The sequence below is a fragment of the Bufo gargarizans genome, chromosome 5 (assembly GCF_014858855.1).
Source record: "Bufo gargarizans isolate SCDJY-AF-19 chromosome 5, ASM1485885v1, whole genome shotgun sequence".
In the NCBI taxonomy this organism is placed as follows: Eukaryota; Metazoa; Chordata; class Amphibia; order Anura; family Bufonidae; genus Bufo; species Bufo gargarizans.
The window spans coordinates 480441438-480449065 of NC_058084.1; positions in this window are offsets into that span (position 1 = coordinate 480441438).

The following is a 7628-nucleotide window of genomic DNA, read 5'->3' on the forward strand; positions in this document are numbered from 1 at the left end:
TAGAAAGATGAAAGATCATGATCCGATCCGATCACATTAGCGGGGGGGGGGGCTGCGCCTGCTGTGAAGAATGAGAATCGAATCATTAATCAAGTTGAAAATAAACTTTCACACACACGCTGGGCGCCGGGCCCCTTGGCAGCCCGGGCCCCGAAGCAGCCGCTTCCCCTGCTTCCCTGGTAGTTACGCCACTGTCACTGGGCCTGCGGTAAACAGAGAGAAGGTCGCAGCGCTACTGGAGCGCCGCTGCCATCTCAAACAGCTGATGTTCTGGGTGTCGCATCCCACCGATCAGATACTGATGACCTATCCAGAGGAAAAACTGCAGAACCCCTTTAAGGTTGTAAAATCACACACGAGGACTTGACTGCTTTCAGATTTATTATATCTTTATTTTATTTTATTTTTATTATTATTTTTTTTACCATTGAAATCTACAGTCCTACTGAATTGTCTCTGCTATGTGCCGCGCGCGGTGCCGGGGAGCCTCTGGGCATGCCTATAGCCGCACCGATTGCTTATTCCCCCGGCCTTTTCTTGCAGCAGACGGGTTAATATGGATGTTAGTGCCTGACTGACATGGAGGAAAGATGAATTATTCAGCAGTATCTGGAGTGAGAGCACACAAAGATAAAGAGGCGCAGAGATTGGTATTGGCGAGGACAAAAATAAAAACCCAGATCCTGAGACTCCATGAATATATTTACACAAATTATAGTTTTCCTCCCCGATTATCTGACAAGCGCCATACGGTGCTGTAATTAACCCAGCCAAACAGTAATAACCGCCAGCTCCCGAGCTGCCCTATTGATCAGTGAAGGCGTTGTGCGGAAGATTTGTTTCCAGAGAAAGGACAAGTCTCAGGGTGGCGACAAAGGGCAAAGAGTTCAAATGTTTGGAAATGAGGAGATAACTAACTGATCGGTGGGGTCTGACTGCTGGGACCCCGAGAACGAGGGTCCCGTTTCCTCCGATCTGATGGAGCGGCAGTTTGAGCACGCACCCTTCAGCTCCATTCATTTTCTGTGGGACCCCTGTAGATAGCGAGTAACCCTTTAATTCTTTGCTCCCAAAAAGTTTTTTATCAAACGGCACAAACATTGCAAGATGTGGAGCGTGTCCCAGCGGCTGATCCTGGAGTGGACTCATGCACGTCGCGCAGTCCCTGCAGGCACAGGTGGGCAGTGTCGGCTCTGGGGCTATGCAGCTTGTGCATCACCTGTCTGTGCTAAAGAAGATGGACCAGATGGCCTGGCGCCTAGGACTACCGACCACCGGGAATCATAAGATGAAGTGTATAGTAGTATTATTGAGACATTGTAAAGCAATGTGGTGAATTTATGTACAGAGCTCTCTATGTATGGCGGTATTATCTGAGTACTGTATAATAGTATTATTTAAATACTGTATGGTGGTTTTTTAACACTGTATGATAGTATTATTTAAGTACTGTATGGTGGTATTATCTGAGTACTGTATAGTGGTATTTTAACACTGTATGATAGTATTATTTAAGTACTGTATGGTGGTATATTAACACTGCATGGTAGTATTATTTGAGTGCTGCCTAGTTGTATTATTTTAACTGTATTGCAGTGTAATTTGAGTACTGCATGGTGGTATTATTTGATCACTGTTTGGTGGTTTTATTTGTGTACTGTATAGTGGTATTATTTGAGTGCCATATGACGGTATTATTTGAGCTGTGTTATGGTGGTGTTATTTTAAAGGGGTTATCCAAACGCTATAGTGCCCCCTAATGCCCGGGCCCCTCACTCAGGTTGTACTTATCTTGCTTACTGGCCCCCGCAGTGCTTGTGATGCCCTCACGGCCGCCGCTGAATCTCCCATTTTAAATATGGATACGCTCATACCCAGGGGCCTTAATTCCGAGATTGAATTGTTTGGTTTCGAATGAGGCGCAGGTGGACTCATGGCGCTGGTAGGGTGTATGCAGAGAAGCGGTGTCCAGTCATGTATTAATGATATCATGTATTTCCGTTCTCTGTAATTTTTGATGCAATTTATTCTATCACACTTGCAGTGTCTGACGAAGGCCCATGTGCCGAAAACGTTTACACACGAAATTGCCACATGTCTATATGATTGATGCACAAATAAAAGCATTTCAACTGAAGTTCGATCGCTGTGATCTTTAAACTAATCATATAAAGAAAGCAACAGTAGTAGCATTCAAGTGATTCCCTGACGAAGAGCATAGTAACTTGCTCGAAACGCGTTGGGTGGGATTTTGGTGCTACTGACGACCCATAGCTCTTAGTGGTGATGTCACCCGCTCCCTTATGAGCACGAGTAATACTACAGGGAGTGCAGAATTATTAGGCAAGTTGTATTTTTGAGGATTAATTTTATTATTGAACAGCAACCATGTTCTCAATGAACCCAAAAAACTCATTAATATCAAAGCTGAATATTTTTGGAAGTAGTTTTTAGTTTTAGCTATTTTAGGGGGATATCTGTGTGTGCAGGTGACTATTACTGTACATAATTATTAGGCAACTTAACAAAAAACAAATATATACCCATTTCAATTATTTATTTTTACCAGTGAAACCAATATAACATCTCAACATTCACAAATATACATTTCTGACATTCAAAAACAAAACAAAAACAAATCAGTGACCAATATAGCCACCTTTCTTTGCAAGGACACTCAAAAGCCTGCCATCCATGGACTCTGTCAGTGTTTTGATCTGTTCACCATCAACATTGCGTGCAGCAGCAACCACAGCCTCCCAGACACTGTTCAGAGAGGTGGACTGTTTTCCCTCCTTGTAAATCTCACATTTGATGATGGACCACAGGTTCTCAATGGGGTTCAGATCAGGTGAACAAGGAGGCCATGTCATTAGATTTTCTTCTTTTATACCCTTTCTTGCCAGCCACGCTGTGGAGTACTTGGACGCGTGTGATGGAGCATTGTCCTGCATGAAAATCATGTTTTTCTTGAAGGATGCAGACTTCTTCCTGTACCACTGCTTGAAGAAGGTGTCTTCCAGAAACTGGCAGTAGGACTGGGTGTTGAGCTTGACTCCATCCTCAACCCGAAAAGGCCCCACAAGCTCATCTTTGATGATACCAGCCCAAACCAGTACTCCACCTCCACCTTGCTGGCATCTGAGTCGGACTGGAGCTCTCTGCCCTTTACCAATCCAGCCATCTGGCCCATCAAGACTCACTCTCATTTCATCAGTCCATAAAACCTTAGAAAAATCAGTCTTGAGATATTTCTTGGCCCAGTCTTGACGTTTCAGCTTGTGTGTCTTGTTCAGTGGTGGTCGTCTTTCAGCCTTTCTTACCTTGGCCATGTCTCTGAGTATTGCACACCTTGTGCTTTTGGGCACTCCAGTGATGTTGCAGCTCTGAAATATGGCCAAACTGGTGGCAAGTGGCATCTTGGCAGCTGCACGCTTGACTTTTCTCAGTTCATGGGCAGTTATTTTGCGCCTTGGTTTTTCCACACGCTTCTTGCGACCCTGTTGACTATTTTGAATGAAACGCTTGATTGTTCGATGATCACGCTTCAGAAGCTTTGCAATTTTAAGAGTGCTGCATCCCTCTGCAAGATATCTCACTATTTTTGACTTTTCTGAGCCTGTCAAGTCCTTCTTTTGACCCATTTTGCCAAAGGAAAGGATACTTAATGGCATTACTGGATCAGAGAAGAATAGGGGGGGGGGGGGGGGGGGGTTGGTTAGATTGATTGGCTGTGCGCGGTGTCTACTTCTGTTTTTACTGTGATTTGCACTTCCCTAGCAGCAGGACATACGGGACTGCTGCGACACTGCAGCATTGATATGAGTGTCTCGCGCCAGTGGTTCAGTTTATCAATACGTCTCACTATATATATGTCCTTGGAAATTAGGTGGCGTTTGAATCACTGTCACCATTTGTGAAATTCACTTCTCCAACCATCTACATGGTCTGTGTAGTCAGATCTGCCGTTCAGGAGCCCGGGAAAGCTGGGTGACAAGGGACAGATGCAACAAAAGAATGAATTCTGAAGGATGGGGGATTTTTTGATTTACGACGTTTGTTGCAGAGGACCAGCCAGACCTCACTTATATACTGTTAACTGCGGCGTCTGTGATCTCTGGGGGAGGGGGGTCTCATGGCCATTCAGCGCGGTGTGAAGAGCGTGAAGGTGATCGGAACGTTGTCTTGGCGCATAGCACCCTAAGGATAAGATAATAACTCAGCAAGAGGGGCTGGGTTCAGGGCGGGCTGCATCAGAGGGGTCAATCACCGCAGGGGACGAAAAGGAATCTCCTTACGGAAATCTGGTGCAATGCCCATGAGCCGGGACCACCGCGGGGTTCGGAAATAGCAAGAAACAACAATCGTTGGAGTCTTATGGGCGCACTCCGGGACATTAACCCTTTTAGACCACAATCTATGGTTGACAAAGTGTTTTTTCATCTCTGGATTTTTAAAGCTGCAACTTTTTTTAAAATAATGTTAGAGAAGTTTTGAAAATAATGCTCTGATACTAGACTGCAGTATTACTGTACCGCACTGCACTGTGGCGGGGCCTAAAAGACTTAGGCCCCTTTCACACGAGCGAGTTTTCCGCTCGGGTGCAATTCGTGACGTGAACGCATAGCACTGGCACTGAATCCTGACCCATTCAATTCAATGGGTCTGTGTACAGGACGCATCAGTTCTGCGCTGCGTGAAAATCGCAGCATGTTCTATATTCTGCGTTTTTCACGCAGCCCTGGCCCCGTAGAAGTGAATGGGGCTTCAGTGAAAAACGCATTACATTTGGAAGCAAGTGCGGATGCGGTACGTTTTTCACTGATGGTTGCTAAGAGATGTTGTTTGTAAATCTTCAGTTTTTTATCACGTGCGTAAAAAAAACGCATCAAAACGCATTGCACACGTGCGGTAAAAAACGGAACAACTGAACGCAATCGCAGACAAAACTGACTGAACATGCTTGCAAAATGGTGCGAGTTTCACTGAACGCATCCGGACCTAACCCGTTAAGCCTTAGGCCCCTTTCACACGGGCGAGAATTCCGCGCGGGTGCAATGCATGAGGTGAACGCATTGCACCCGCACTGAATCCGGACCCATTCACTCCAATGGGGCTGTGCACATGAGCGGTGATTTTCACGCATCACTTGCGTGAAAATCGCAGCATGCTCTATATTGTGCATGCCTCATGGACGTGAATGGGGCTGCGTGAAAATCACAAGCATCCGCAAGCAAGTGCTGATGTGGTACAATTTTCACGCACGGTTGCTAGGTGATGATCGAAATGGGGACCCGATCTTTATTATTTTCCCTTATAACATGGTTATAAGGGAAAATAATAGTATTCTTAATACAGAATGCTTAGTACCGTATTTTTCGCCCTACAAGATGCACCTGGGTTTTTGGGGAGGAAAATAAGAAAAAAAAAATTTAACCAAAAGGTGTGCTTTTGGTGGGTTTGGAACTAATGGTGGTCTGTGGATGGCACTATTACTGGGGATCTGTGGATGACGGACACTGTTATGGGGGGATCTGTGGATGACGGACACTGTTATGGGGGGATCTGTGGATGACGGACACTGTTATGGGGGGATCTGTGGATGACGGACACTGTTATGGGGGGATCTGTGGATGACTGACACTGTTATGGGGGATCTGTGGATGACGGACACTGTTATGGGGGGATCTGTGGATGATGGACACTGTTATGAGAGGATCTGTGGATGACGGACACTGTTATGGGGGGATCTGTGGATGACGGACACTGTTATGGGGGATCTGTGGATGACAGACACTGTTACGGGGGGGATCTGTGACGGACACTGTTACGGGGGGATCTGTGACGGATACTGTTACGGGGGGATCTGTGACGGACACTGTTACGGGGGGATCTGTGACGGACACTGTTACGGGGGGATCTGTGGATGGCACTGTTACAGGGGGATCTGTGGATGGCACTGTTACAGGGGGATCTGTGGATGGCACTGTTACAGGGGGATCTGTGGATGGCACTGTTACAGGGGGGGATCTGTGGCTGGCACTGTTACAGGGGGGGGATCTGTGGCTGGCACTGTTACAGGGGGGGATCTGTGGCTGGCACTGTTACAGGGGGGATCTGTGGATGGCACTGTTACAGGGGGGGATCTGTGGCTGGCACTGTTACAGGGGGGGGGATCTGTGGCTGGCACTGTTACAGGGGGGGGATCTGTGGATGGCACTGTTACAGGGGGGATCTGTGGATGACACTGTTACAGGGGGGGATCTGTGGCTGGCACTGTTACAGGGGGGAGCTGTGGCTGGCACTGTTACAGGGGGGGGATCTGTGGATGACAGTACATCCTAACCGCTTCAGTACAATGCAGGCAGGCTGGGCGGGCAGGTGGCGCGTCACTCACTGACGTCACTTGCCTGCGCCGCCTGCCGCCCGCCCGGCCTGCATTGTACTGAAGTGGTTAGGATGTAAGGTACTATTAGGAGTGAGGGGGCATGTTTAATAACTATTAATTGAATAAGACATTTTATACTAGTATACCGGAGCGGCGGGGCGGGGCTATCGTACACTGACTGCACCGCCCCGCCGCTATTGCCGGCCCCCAGTTCCTCCTCCCATTCCCTCTCCCTGCTCTCGCATACATCGCTGCCAGCTATGTAAAACTGCTAGCATTCGCCCCATAAGACGCAGGTGCATTTCCCCCCTATTTTGGGGGGAGAAAAAGTGCGTCTTATGGGGCGAAAAATACAATAAATTAGGGATGGAGGGGTTAAAAAAAATATATTAAACTCACCTCATCCACTTGTTCGCGTAGTCCGGCTTGTCTTCTTTCTTCTTCTTTGAGGACCTGGGAGGAAAATGACGTCACTGCACTCATCACATGGCCCATCACATGATCCATAACCATGGTGATAGACCATGTGATGAGTGCAGTGACATCACCAAAGGTCCTTTTTCTCCCAGGTCCTCAAAGAAGAAGACTCTGCACTATGACAACCTTAGTTTTTTTGATAAGAAAGAGATAAATTCCTTCAATAATTGAATTTTGGAATGATCTAATTTGTCAGTAATGAAAGTATTTTGTGCTGCACTGCTCATACCTTATTGCAGATGCAATTAAGAGGTGACATGGTGTCATGACGCCTATTAATTGCATGTGCAATTAGGTGGTCTTTACCTGGTAACAGATGCCATGTGGTGCGGTCTGTGGATCTCGTGCTGAAAATGTCTTCACCTGATAGGAGGGAATCCAAGCTGGCTCGTGAGTACCTATAAAAGAAGGAGGATGTCAGTTGGTACGTATACAGGGAATGGCAGCGACGAGACCCGGACTGGAATCTGAAGACTCCGACATGGAAGAACTTCTCAGGGGGGGGGGGGGGGGGGGGAACATCCGTCAGGCAGTCACAACCGTCATCGGTCTCCTGAAGCAACTGCCAGGACCACTGCAAGCGTCACTAGCAGACCATCAACAGATCATACTGGCAGTGGCGACTCTAGGAACAATATATAGGGGGGGCACAAAGATACCACAGTCAAAAATGGGGGGGCACAAACAAAATAAGTATATATCAATAAGATTACAAAATACGAGTGAATTGCGATATGCAGGGATACAGTTATAATAAAGCAAT